This window comes from Arvicanthis niloticus, chromosome 14, assembly GCF_011762505.2.
Source record: "Arvicanthis niloticus isolate mArvNil1 chromosome 14, mArvNil1.pat.X, whole genome shotgun sequence".
NCBI lineage: Eukaryota > Metazoa > Chordata > Mammalia > Rodentia > Muridae > Arvicanthis > Arvicanthis niloticus.
The window spans coordinates 62,685,225-62,698,935 of NC_047671.1; the positions used below are offsets into that span (position 1 = coordinate 62,685,225).

The window sequence follows — 13,711 nt, forward strand, 5'->3', positions numbered from 1 at the left end:
CTCTTCTGGTGTGTCTGAAGACAGCAACAGTGTACTCATATACATACAATAAATAATTCTTTAAAAAACAACAAAAAACAAAACCAAACCAAAAAAAAAAAAAAAAAAAACGTAAGAATCAACAAGATAAACTAAGCCTGAGAAACAACTAGATCAGCCTCTACAGTCATGCGTACATGCGTGCACACGTGCACACTCACGCACGTGCAGGTGCACACACTAACACACACACACTTGTGTGTGTGCTTTAGCTTAAGGACATATTTATTCTGTTCTAATTTTATTTTATTTATTTTTTTATATTTATTTATTTATTTATTTATTTATTTATTTATTTATTTGGTTTTTCGAGACAGGGTTTCTCTGTGTAGCCCTGGCTGTCCTGGAACTCGCTCTGTAGACCAGGCTGTCCTCGAACTCAGAAATCCGCCTGCCTCTACCTCCCAAGTGCTGGGATTAAAGGCGTGCACCACCACTGCCTGGCCTGTTCTAATTTTAATGAACTCAACTGCTCATGTCCACTTTCTTGGAGGCGTGGACATTTCATTATATTTTAACTAAGACAGCACCCAGCCTGAAGCCCCCTTAGTAGACATCCCCATTTCTTCGAAGTTCACTTTCTTTGCCTATAACCAGCGAGTGCCAAGCGGACTTCAGAGCCTCTTTTCCCAGTAGCTGGGGACAGCAGCTCATATAAGCTGCTGCTGCTGCTGCTGCTGCTGTCCTTGGTCCTCAGATGCACTGTGACCAAAGCTGGCTTCTCCTGGAGCAGGTGTGATCACATCGGCCATACCCACCCACAGTCACCAGTGGTCCACAGAAGCCGTGGGCTCTACACAAACCTGGGACTCTGGAGGATTTTGACATATCTTTTCAAACCCAACCCAGTTAACTTTGGGGTATTTGTAGATTTCTAAATCAGTCTCCATTTACTCAAGTATGTGTCTGAACATGTTTTTTCTCCTTTTTATTTCCGTCTCCTGGTCAGTAGTGCCTCCACAAGCTCCAGATTCCTTGCTGCCCAGCCCAGACACTCCTGGGTGTGAACTCCACCCTATGGGCACTATGGTATGCATATGAACAGTGACATCAATGATACTGTTAGAGGTAGATACTTGTGGGAGTCCGTCCCATGGGCCAACTAGCTTTGACATGCTACGGCCAAGAAGCATCTAAAGAAAAAGCAGACCTTTTTGTTCAGTTCAAACCCCACCCATCGTAAACACACTGTCCTTTCATAAGCACACCATCCTTACAATTACTGCCCCATTTCTCCTGCCTTTCCCAGCCAGACAAGCCTTTCACCTCTGTGGGCTTCTTGTTGGCAGGGCAGCTGCCAGTGAAGCACTTCACACTCTGACCACTGGGCAAGCATGTCCGATGAGCCTGGAGATTCCTGAGGAAGGTGGGGCTGCTTGAAGAGGAATGGTGAAGCTTGGGGCAGCTCAGACATGCCAGTCATGAAGCGTTACCAGAGAAGCCTGGTGTGACAACTTGGCATCCACCGAACTACACAAACAATTTCCTTTTCTGAGTGAAGAGACTGTGAGAGACTAGTCCAGGCTCTCCCTGTCCTATACTGCACTGTGTTCCACCAAGAGACTGGAGGGTATAAGAGAAGTGAAGGCAAGAAGAGGGGTGTAGTCAGTCTATGCAGCCTCTGTGGGGAAGGAGGCATCTCAGGCCTAACATTCCGATCATTCCAGTCATCCAGATTCCTTTCAAATTTGTTTCTTCTTCCTTCTGCTTGAGCTTCTGAAAACTTCTTAATTTTTTTTTACATACAATTACTTATTTATTTTGGTGTGTGTGTGTGTGTTACACTCATGGATGTCAGAGGATAACTTGTGGGAGCCTATTTTCTCCTTCCAATATGGAGATTCTGGAAGGTTCTAACAGGCCTGAGCATGGCAAGCAAGCGTGACACCAACAGGTTTTGTCCTTCACCTTGCCTCCTTCCCCTTGCTAAAAACCCTTAGAATACAGTTCTGAAGCCAGCCACCAAGGTCTGTTCCCTTATTTGGCCACTTCCTCCTCCTGAGGCTGATTACCAAGGTCCAGCTATCAAGGTATTTAAGTCCAGCAACCAAAAGCTTCTTTTTGTCTCACCTAATTAATATGCCCAATTAAAATGAAACACCTCATCCTAACACAGGGTTATAAACTGCCATTTGCCAATGGGCCATGTCTGTCTCCTCTCCATCCAGAGGCTGTCCTCTGTCCTGCTAGGCCAAACACCCCTCCCCCTCCTCTCCCTTGCCCATTTTCTCTCCTCTCTCTTGTCCCCAATCCTTTGTCTTTGTCTCTCAAGGGCAAATAAATCTCCAATGTGCTGAGAACTTGATCTTGGTGTGTCCTGTGCCAACTCTAGTCATTTCAGACCCCATGTGGGAATTCAGGTTGTCAGCAAGGGCCTTTACCAAGTCAGCCACCCAGCTGTCCTTAAGCCTGAGCATCTGAAAACTTCATAGCCACACCCCCTGAGCCTGTGTCTACTCACACCCCCCCCCCAAACCCTCCTTGTTCCACAACAGGTTTTTATAGCTGCCCTCTTTGCACCAACACACTGGCCTCTTTTTCTATAATCCCTTCTCAGCCATGCTCGGTTCTTCTCTAGGCCAATGGTTAGAGGCTAGCTGGGTCATAGGCCTGGTGTTAGAAGCATTCTTAGTTTTAGAAGTGGGACAGTACTGGGACCCAAACTCAAGACCTCAAGGACCTTGTGCCTATGAGGCAAGCACTCTTCCCCTGAGCTACATCCCAGCCCTGATGGTGTCCTTTGTGATTAAAAGATTCTTTTTTCCTTTCTTCCCTTCTTCATAAATATAAATATAAATATAAATATATATATATACACATACATATATAGATTTATATATATATACACATATGTGATTATATATATTTATATATATGTATATACACAGAGAGAGAGAGAGAGAGAGAGAGAGAGAGAGAGAGAGAGAGAGAGACTGGCCTTGAATCCACAAGTCTCTACTTAAGACAGCAGTACTAGCAATCAATCAGCCCAGACCGAGCCAAGTGTTGCTCTGGTTGCAAATGTTGCCAGGCCTGGGTGTATGCCCAGTGAGGTTTACGGCTTCCTGCTTGCAGCCGTTTTAAAGCAGGAAGGCAGGGACTGACTGGCCAACAGACCAAACTGCCAGAAAAGAAGAAGGGGTTAGGATTTCGTATCAGTGAGGGGCCAGCCTTTCCCTCAGGCCTCCCCAAACCTACCTATCTGTATAAGATTTTGCTAGAGTAGAAATGAGGGTGTCAGGATGATGTGGAACAGGTAGCTTGTAGCAGCCTGCAGGTTGCCCTCAGACCCTGTTAGTAGTCAGAAATTTGCATGTGAGCAGGTGGTGATGACACCTATGATCTGGTTGTGTACCTCGGTTGCCTGTGGCTGACTCCCCAGGTGATGGATTCCTGTACAACCCGATTGCTCTTACAACATGGAGGGTTTAGGGACCAAGATGTTACAAAGGGTGGGGCTCACCAGAGAATGAGCAAAGGTATGGTCTCCCAAGAGACCAGAAACCAGAGTCAGCTTGGGGACAGAGCCCTTGTGCCCTGTTGCCTTGTGCTGTCTGGGGTGCTGCAGAGGGGCCACTGCCATCAGTCAAACTTCTGGCAGAGCCCAGCCCAGCCTCCTACAGGATGGACAGCTCTACAGTACGAAGCCTACCCGGAAGGACACTGTGGGAACCTCAGCCCACAGACCTGGAACACAGCCAGGGAGTGGGTGCCCCTTCTCCTCTGGTGTCTTTCTTCTTGTCTTTCTGCAAGTTATTCAGATTGCGGTCTGTAAATCAACAAAGATGAGAAAAGACCGTGAAGGAGGCCCCAGAAGAACATTCTTTTCCCCTGAGAAGTCTCACCTGAGTTTCACCAATGAGGAAATAGTGTTAATTATAGTGCCGGGCACATGTTTTCAGTGATTGTGAGACTTGACCGAACCATGGATTTCTCAGGACAGACTGGAGAGCATTTCACAACAGCATTTCACAGGAAATGAAACAGATTCACTTGACGCAGGTAGCCTTGCCAGAAAGGGCAGCCCCAGGGGAAAACACAGCCTCAGTGACTCCTGCTCTCTTACGCCATGACTGTCCTGCAGATGGTTAATGGGAGTAATCTTCTAGAAGCATGTAGGGGGTCCGAAAGGTAGGGCTACACTGCTGGGTGCTTTGTGGTATCAGAGTGACAAGCAAGAATGGAACATGAAGACCAGGCAACAAAGGAAAGGATGGAGGCAGAAAAGAAAACACACAAACAAAAACAAAACAAAACAACCCCTTGTGTCCCCTATGTCCATGGGGGCTGTCTCGGTTCCAAGGGCCAGAGCACTTTGGGGGTCCTCTGGTCAGTGGACAGATGAGAAACTGTGGGAAGAAGGTGACAGTCCTGGAGCTAGAGATAAAAAGAGGCTTAGAGGACATAGTGGCACACACTTTTAATTCCAGACCTTGGGAGGTAGAGGCAGGTGGATGGTTGTGAGTTTGAGACCATCCTGGTCTAAACCATATCGAGTTGAGTTCCAGAACACCCAGGGCTCCATAGCGAGACCCTGTCTAAAAATAACAAAACAAACAAAAGAGACCTAGAGAGCCATGAGGGAAGAAATACCTAAGACCAAAGGAAACATTCATGAGGAGAGCTTGTAAATCCTGAACTAGAAAAGGCCTGACTTGGTATTTGAGAAACACACACACCATAAGGAGGAAAGGGAGGGAGGAAGAAAGGGGTAGGGGGAGAGGGAAAGAGAGGAAGGGAGGATAGAGAAACAAAAACACACAGGAAGCATGCAGATGTCGAAGTAGAAATTTCCTGTGTGGAGAGGAGGGTAGAGGACACAGGCAGCCCGCACAGGTCATAAGCTGAGGGAAGTGGAGGAGGGCGGCTGGGCTGGGAGAGGGGTGAAGATCATAGTGTGTGGGAACAGAGCTTGTGGGTGAAAAGAACGTTCTGTTCTGTGTTAGATGCATTGGGAAGGGCTGTTGAAGGACTTGAAGAGAGGGTATCTCAGAGTCTGCCCAGTGTTAGAAGCAGGCTTGACAAAGAAACCCCAGGTCTTCCATCAACTGCCCACGAGTCTAGTGAGTGATTAACACATTCTCACAGGTGCTCTGAGCCCCTCATACTCCAAAACTTGGCTTTCCCAAGTGCATCTAACTCATCCTCAGTGTCTCATCCAGACACACTGACGTGGCTGTGGTATGCACATCACCCCCCCCCCCCCTTAGCTCCCTGTCCACACTCGGTACCTTCAACCCACTGCCCTTGAGCTCTTCCCTTCAAGTGTATCCCTTAGAAGTTTTACTCCAGGGCTTTAAGTATGCTAGGCAAATGTTCTACCACTGAGCTGTACCCCAGGTATGCATCTTATGTGTGACCACTGTAGATAATGCTTTGAACTGTGTCTTAATCATCTGGGTGGTCTTTGTCTGTCAGCTGTTTACATAGGGATGAGAAAGGATGAGTCCTTTCCATATCCATCCCAAGGGTGACAAGCGTCATTCCTCTATGAGACAGCTTAGACATAAGCTGTGCTGTGGTCTGAGTATGAAATGTTCTCTATAAACTCATGTGTTTCAATGCTTGGTACCCAGCTGGTGGCTCTGTTGAAGAAGGGCGTAGAACCTTTAGGAGGTAGATCCTTGTTGGAAAAAGTGTATCACTAAGAAGCAGGCATTGAGTTGTTATAGGCCCCACTTCATTTCCTGTTCATGTTCTCTGCTTCCTGTGTGTAGATGCAGTGTGGCTACATAGCCCTCTGCTGCAGCCCTCATGGCTCCCCCGCCTGCTGTCCTGGCTTCCCCACCATGATGAACTGGAACCCTCTGGAGGTGTAATCTATATTAGCACTGCACTTCTGATTTTTGGTTGAGACAGGGTCTCGTTTAGCCTAGACTGGCCTCAAACTTGTCAAGTAGCTGTGGCTGGCTGTGATATGCCTGACTCTCCCTTCCAAGTGCTGGATTCCAAAGGGGTGCCACCATGCTTGACTGGCAGTAACTAATGTGATGGAGCATGGAAACATCCAGAAAAGCTTCTGTTGCGACTCTTCCTGAACTCTCGGAGCAGCATTCCTTTGCTGGGGCTTAGGCCAGGACCTTCTGGAGTAATGGTTCAAGTGGGGTCGTGGGGAGTGGCCGTTGCAGATTCTATGGCTCGTACCTGAGGAAAGGGCTTCCAGTTTCTACCTCTCACCTTGGGAAAGAGGAATCCTGGTTTCAAGGATGCAGTTGATGGGTGGGCAGAAAGTCACGAACGGAGACCGCCCTGAGAGCTTCCAAGCCCCCCAACTCACAGTGCCTCACAGGCTAAGTTCCCAGCCTTGAGTGCCGTCTGCTTCTCTCCCTTTCTTATAGAGTGAAGTGATTTATTTTAAGCTTGAAAAAAAGGTTAAAAGTCTATTTAATACTATAAGACACTGAGAATGACAAGAAATTGTCTGATAACAGAGTCCAGGAATGTGATACTGGTGAGAGTAAGAACAGACCAGGTTACAGGAACTGGAACAGCGGCTATGCTAAAAATCAAAGAAGTAATAGAGCCAAGAAGAAGAGCAGCCACTCAACAACGGTGAATGGCATGAAAATGGCGTTTCAAGTCAGTGGGTGGAAGGAGGCAATTAGTCAAGGTTGGGACAATCATGGCGGCTAGGGGCAGTGGTAGTCAGCTTGTCCAGCATGCAGGAAGCTCTGGGTCCAAACCCTGGCACTGAAACAAACAAACAAACAAACAAACAAGATATTTTTCATTTTGTTCCTTATATCAAAGAATATTATGAGTAAATATGAAATGCAGAAGTTTTTCAATTATATTTTAATTATGTATAGTGGGAAAAGTACTTCCAGAGGACCCCAAATAAACTAGAAAATGTAAAAGTAAAGACATATAGACACAAAAACTAAAATAATATCAGCCTTTAATTTCATGGGAAATACTATTGAAAAGTAAAGGGGGGTGGCTGGAGAAATGGCTCAGCGGTTAAGAGCATTTGTTTGTCTTGCGGAGAGCCCATGTTTGATTCGCAGCATCCACCTGATGGTTCACAACTACCCTGACTCCAGTTCCAGGGGATCTGACACCCTCTTCTGTCCTCTGCAGGCACCAGGCATACATGTGGTACACATACATACAGGTATACATACATACATGCAGGCAAGAACACTCATACATAAGATAAAATGGATAAGTCGAATTTAATTTCTTATTTTAAAAATTAAAAAGTAGCAATTTTAAAAGTCAGCCTTTCCTCCGCTGCCTTGCTCTGCAGTAGAGACAACAATTTGGCCACAGAAGTTTTTTAAAAAGTAAAAAACCTTCACAAATATTGAAGTACAAATAATAAAAACTATCAAAATACATAGCAAATGCTGGCTCGTGTGCAGCAATGTCTTTAAAATTACTATAACCCACTGAGTGGTGGTGGTTATTAATTCCATTAATCCCAGCACTAAATTTGAGGCCAGCCTGGTCTACAGAGCAAGTTCTAGGACAGCCAGGGCAACACAGGAAATCCTGATTCAAAAAACAAAACAAAACAAAAATTTACTATAACGGAGATAGTAGAAGACTACTGAGACAAGACCAAACACCAGTGGGGTATGGACAGACATTCAGTATCAGTACACTTTAACTAAATACAGATGACACTAATGAACTATCACTTGTGGTCTGCATGTGCGCATGCTCAAGTGTGTGTGTGTGTGTATGTGTGCGTGCATACATGTGTGTGTGTGAGATGCAGAAGCCAGATGCTGATAACAAGCATCTTTCTCAATAGCTCTCCACCTTAGTTTCTCTCTCTCTCTCTCTCTCTCTCTCTCTCTCTCTCTCTCTCTCTCTCTCTCTCTCTCTCAACCTGGAATTCAGTGGAGTGGTTCAGCTAGACTGGTTGACCAGAAGGCCCCAGAGATCCTCCTGCCTCCCTGCCTCTAGTGATATATAGGCCCGCAGTTCTACACTGCTTTTTACAGGGGTGTTGGGAACCAAACCATTCCCCCTGTTTGTATGGCAGACACTTCACCGACTGAGCCATCTCCCCGGGCCCAGCATCAACTTTTACAGCCAGACTGTAGGCTAATATACCAAGAGTGCCCGTTGTGTCACAGCCTATAAAGCTTAGATTTGTGGTCCCACATCTAGGTTTAGAACTAAACAAGCAGAAATGGGATTTAGAAAAGATGTGCTCTCCCACTTCCACTGCAGAAATGTTCTCGAAAGCAACCTAGATGTTCAGCAACAGATAAAGGGATGAAGGAAGTGTAGTATATTTGCACACAAGATGGAAAACTTGCCAAGCGCTATAATGTGCGTGAACCTTAAGTCACGTGAACTAAAATAAGCCAGTCACAAAGTCCAGCGCCGTGTGACTCCACTTAAGTGAGGTAGGTCACACTCTTAGAAAAGCACAGCGGTGGCCACCAGAGCTGGGGAGGCTAAAAAGGGACGTTTATTAGGCACACGATGTCTGCTGTCTTTTTCTTTCACTGAAATTAGTCTTACTAGTGAGAAAGAGTATCATTGCGACATTTTCATCCACACGTATAATTTCCTCTGGTCACATGGTCCCCTACTACCCTTTCTTGTCCTAGCATCCCCTCCTCTTCCCCAGAAGCCCCTCCCCCATACATTTCTCTGTCTCTGCTCACCACCAGACATTCCACATATGAGAGAAAACATGATATTTGCTCTTTCTGCCTGGTTTATTGTGCTTGACATGATGATCTTTAGATCCATCCATTTTCTGCAGGCAACAGTTTCTCTCCAGCAGAGTACACAGTTCTCTCCTTCATCCCAGTGGGCGGTTTGCTTTGTTCAAGCCATGGTAGGAAGTCCTCCATATTTACTCCTTCAGTTGGGGCTCGACATGCCAGAGCTAGGGCGAGCATTAGACAGGGGCAGTGTGCACATGGTTACAATCATGGGCACCGCATTTAATTCTGTAACTGGAGGAGTGATGGGTGTTCAGGGAGATCTCTTGTAGAATTGCCTTTCAGTCCTTTTGGTATATACTTCGAAGTGCTGAGCTAGATCATGTGATATATGGAAATAGTGTTTTTCTGAGCCCTAAAATTAAAAGAACATGTTCAGAACAGTTTGTGGTGATGCGTACCTTTAATCTCAATGAATCAGAAATAAGTGGATTCCACAGAGTCGAGGCCAATCTGATCTCCATAGTGAGTTCCAAGCTAACAAGGGCGATGTATTACTATGTATAGGAAGACTCTGTGACAAAATTCATGCAAAACAACAACTTGTTAAGTCCACTAAAATGAGGGAAGTCTGCAGATAGAAATCCAGTTGAAAACTTTCATTCCGTTTCTGCCCTCTAGTGGACAAAAGGACAAAACCTGCTGTTTGTCCTGGAGGAAAAGGACAGGTCCTCCTCTCTCCTCCTGTCCTGTTCTTTTAGCAACTGCATAATAAATATTTAGTATGATTCTACAAGTATTTTTCACAAGTTGGCCAATTGCTATTGTGTCATTGTGTTCCGTTGCTGACAACAGTCTCCTGGATTCTCAGAATGAGTCCCGCCTGCATATTCTTTAAGTGTCTCTCAGCTTCTCTTCACAACTTGTATTTCCACTGGCTCACCCTGGATAACCCCAGGTACTCCCCATCTTAGAGTCAGCTTACTAGCAAGTGTCGGCCTATCTGTGAGCTTAAAGCTCTGCACCACTGGTTCCCATGGCTAAGCTGTTGTCGGGGGAAGATATTTTGTGCGGCACATTTTCCATCTTCAGCTGTTTGGATTTCATCTTTCTTTTTGTCTCCACACAACCAGCCCAACCTAAAACTGCCTTCAAGTGACGAATAAATGTGGGGGGTTGTGGGGGAGTGGAATGTTTTCTTTGGTCAAAAATAAAAATCTTCCCCCCAAAGCTCTCTGGACCTTTTAATGTGTTCTTATTAATAAGAGCAAGTCTCTTTGCCAGCTCTGGCTGCTACTGTGGTTTCACTGTGCAAATGTTAAATGTGTCTGACCCTGTCTGAAAAGGAGGGGGAAGTGTTTTATTCTGACGTGTTCATACATATGTACCCACCCTTTGTACACGCTCAGCCCCGCAAACCCGTTCTCGGCTTCAAACACCGACTCTCACTGGTCTCTCCCCTCTCTCTAAATGGTTCTGCTTCTACTTTCATGTCAAAGACAGGTTTTTATAACTCAAGAAAAGAAAGAAAAAGAGTGAAGAAATTTCTCAAGAAGCCTCCTTCCTTTTTTTAATGAAAAAAAAAAACTATTTCTCCTATTAAAAAAAAAACTTGGCTTTAAAGATTATTTATGCCCTTAGGTTAAAAACTATCTTGAAAAAACTCTCCATCTTTCTGTACTCTGACAGTATGTCAGGTCACACATCTGTTTTGGTGGCAGAGAGAGCATGGTCCTGGGGTTGGCAATCCCAGCCTCTTGGGACATCGTCCACTTGATGCCTCCTGTCTGCTCTGAGAACTTAGTTCTGCTCGGGGAGATAGCTCAGTTGGTCACCTACTGGCCACAAAAGCATGAGGACCTCAGTTGGATCTTCACTTCCAAAGCCTGCACGGCAGTGAGTTCAGTAACCCAGCACTGGGGAAGTGGAGCTAGGATTTGATAACCAGACAGTACAGTTTACTTGGTAAACTCCAGACCCTGAGGGACTGTCTCAGAAAACATAAAAGGTGATATAGTATGCTGTGAGGGACAAACAGCTAAGCATGACCTCTGGCCTACACAGACACACAGACACACAGACACACAGACACACACACAGACACACAGACACACACACACCAGTTTTGGGAAACGGAGTAGGAACGTGTCTCTGTCAATGAGATTATTCAACAAGGAGCTTGTAATGGTTTGAAGAAGAATGCCCACCCCCAGGCTGGGAGGGGGAGAGGAGAGGGAGATGCCCCTGCCCCCTCAATCCATGCCACCTGAGGCAGTCAGGATAATGACAGTGTGTGAGCGGGCCTGAGTGAGCATGCCCTGCCCCTCATTGCCTCAGCACTCAGGAGAGCAGGCCCTGCACCTCATCTGCACAGTAGAGCTGTCCCTGGTGAAGGGGCGAAGAAGAGCAAGGGGGCGAGAGTGAGGGAGAGCTGGCCCCAACATTTATCTGGTGTGAGGTGGTATAGGTGATGCCCTACCCCTTGCCACCTGCAGTAGTCAGGAGAGCTGGCTCTGGGTCACGAGAGCAGGAGAACTAGCTCTACCCCATCACTGGCTGTAGCACTCGGGGGGAGCAGGCCCCGCACCTCTGTTGTAGTAATTATTTAAAAAACGACCGCCAGACAAGCTGACTATCTAATCTGCAGCGGCTCTGCCCAGCTCAGCCATGTGGCCAGAGGCCACGTGCGTGCACGCCGCAGCTAGAAACAGCCAGCTAGAAACACCAGCCTTGCCACCCATGAGATGCCAGCATGGGAGATGGCTCTGCCAATCTTCCATGGTGTCTCGGCAAGGCTGGGCAGTGCCCAGACCATCCTGCCAACCACACGGGCTTGGTACAGATGAGACTCTAATGCTTAGATTATCCAAAGGCTTTATATATTTGGTAATGATCAATAACAAGATACCCTTACAATCAGAGGTGTAACCCAATACCCAACCTAGATATACCAACTACCTTTGACTGCTACAGACAAACAAACATCAGCCTCCATGTCCTCCTCTTTCCTCCGTCTCTCCCTTAGCTCCTCCTCTTCCTTCTCCTCCTCTTCCCTTACTCCTCCTCTCCTTACTCCTCCCACCTTAGCTCCTCCGACACACCTCACCTGGGCAACATTAGTGGAGTTGGCCCTGATAGCAAAGGCATGCGAGCCAGCCCTGAGGGTGTGAGAGCAGGAGAGCTGGCCTAGCCCCTCACGGGCTTCAGCACTTGGGAGAGTGGGCTCTGCACCATGACTGGCCAGCACAGTGGAGCTGACTCTGGAGGCCTGGGTGTGGGTGAGCAGGCCCTGAGGCGAGTGCAGGGGAGCTGATCCTCCCTTCTATACGCATTGGGTGGCCAAACCAAAGCAATACTGCAGAGCTCACCCTGGTGGTGAGGTTAAAGGAGAGCTGGCAAGCTGACCAGCTCAGCTACCCAGGCCTGGATCCAGGGCTCTAAATTGACTCCAAAATCCATATCATCTGCGAATGGTTGGGACCCATGAAAGGGCCAATCCTGCTGTTCCCAAGCTGCAGGATCTCCACGTCACAGGGAGGAGTCCCAAGGAGGCTCAATAATGATGATGTCACAGAAGCCAGGAACTTGCAGTGAGCATTTTTGAGAGAAGATGTGTGGACAGAGGGGTGTACTGTGATATCCACTGGGACACACTGACACACTACAGCATCCACAGTGAGATGTTTTCTATGCTTTGCTTTTGTTGTTGTTGTTGGTGGTGGTGTGTGTATGTGTTTATTTGAAGGGATTACAAAGGTAAAAGTCAGATATGAGGGGAGAGGGTGATAAGTGAGACTGGGGTGAAGATGTGAACCTCATAAAGAATCAATAAAAAACAAAAGAAAAGAGAATGCCCCCCCGCCCCCGCCATGGGCTCATCTATCTGAATGCTTAGGGAGTGTCATATTTGAAGGGTTAGGAGGTGCAGACTTGAAGGAGGAAGAGTGTTAGTGGGGTTGTGCTTCGAGGTTTTAAAGGCCCAAGCCAGGCCCAGTGGCTCTCTCTTCCTGCTGCCGTAGATTCAGCTCCTTCTCCAGTGCCGCCATGCTTGCCTGTGTGCTGCCATGCTCCCCACCTTGATGGTAATGGATAACCCACTGACACTGCAAGCTAGCCACAGTTAAATGCTTTCCTTTATAAGTGTTGTTTCCAGTCCTGTGTCTCCTCACAGCAATGGAACACAGAGTTGTATATCTTTCCAGCCAGCACTGAGAGACAGACATCTCTCAGGACAACTGGTCCAAGCACCAAAACACAGGGCAGGGATGGAGAGGAAGAGGAAGCCATGCCACAGAAAGGGGCAATTTGAGCTGAGACAGCCTGCTGCCAACACTGAGCTTGGCCCTCAGCGGTTACACTGTCTGAGGTTGGCGAGGCACTAAGGCGTATTGTGCCCTGAGACAGGATGTGGGGACTTTTCCTGGGGCTCTGAGCGCTGTACTCATGAAGCAAGGATCAATGATATTGTCTGCTATGCACCCAATAATGAGCTGGTCCGCACCAAGACTCAGTGTTTATTGACAGCACACCGTGCTGACACAGCCAACTCTGCAACTGCTCCTGGGCGGCAAAACAGGGACCAAGCTGACTCCAGAGGAGAAAGAGATTTTAAACAAAACAAGATGAAAGAAAATTCAAAAGGAATACGATGAAAGGAAAAAGAACGCCAGAATCAGCAGCCTCCTGGAGGAGCAGTTCCAGCAGGGCAAGCTTCTCGCCTGTGTTACCTCACGACAAGGCCAGTGGGACATAACTGTGTGCTGGAAGGCAAGGAGCTGGAGTTGTGTCTGAGGAAGATCAAAGCCTGGAAAAGCAAATAAACCATCACTCATTCACAGCTCATGTAATAAAGGTGTTTATTGGTCTATTTAAAAAAAAAAAAAAAAAAAAAAGCAACCTTCAGGCAGTGTGACCTTGGTGACACTTGGTCTCTTTCAGTTCCTGGGACTCCCCACAGTCCTGAGCAGCATCCTCCCCCCAACCCCGCCAACCTTCCTGTTGCAGGGATCTCTGAAGGATTTAAGGACTGGGTTCTAAAAAGG

General features: G+C 47.0%; 1 pseudogene; it reads left to right on the forward strand.

Annotated features, from left to right (window-relative positions):
• Window positions 1–4,108: 4,108 nt before the first annotated feature.
• On the forward strand, window positions 4,109–13,489 carry LOC117719645 (small ribosomal subunit protein eS8 pseudogene; annotated as a pseudogene).
• The last annotated feature ends 222 nt before the right edge of the window (window positions 13,490–13,711 follow it).